This window comes from Buceros rhinoceros, unplaced genomic scaffold (assembly GCF_000710305.1).
Source record: "Buceros rhinoceros silvestris isolate BGI_N320 unplaced genomic scaffold, ASM71030v1 scaffold32315, whole genome shotgun sequence".
NCBI classification, from domain to species: domain Eukaryota; kingdom Metazoa; phylum Chordata; class Aves; order Bucerotiformes; family Bucerotidae; genus Buceros; species Buceros rhinoceros.
Window position 1 is genome coordinate 1,769 of NW_010411646.1, and position 370 is coordinate 2,138.

Below are 370 nucleotides of genomic sequence, written 5' to 3' on the forward strand. Positions count from 1 at the left end.
CGCAACCGCAACAGGGAAGTAATGGATCCTCAGGGACAACCTCAGCATCCCCTGGAACAACTGGAGGCTGGTTCCTCTCTTCCTGGGGGAAAAGACATCGACACCCCCACCCCACCCTGGCTGCACCCTCCTGTCAGGGAGTTGTCAGAGCCAGAAGGTCTCCCCGGAGCCTCCTTTGCTCCAGGCTCAACCGCCCCCCCGGTCCCTCAGCTGCTCCTCAGTGCATTGTGCTCCAGCCCCTGCCCCAGCTCCGCTGCCCTTCTCTGGACACGCTCCAGCCCCTCAGTGTCCTCCTGGCCGTGAGGGGACAAAACTGCACCCAGGATTTGAGGTGTGGCCCCCCCAGTGCAGGGGGACGATCCCTGCCCTG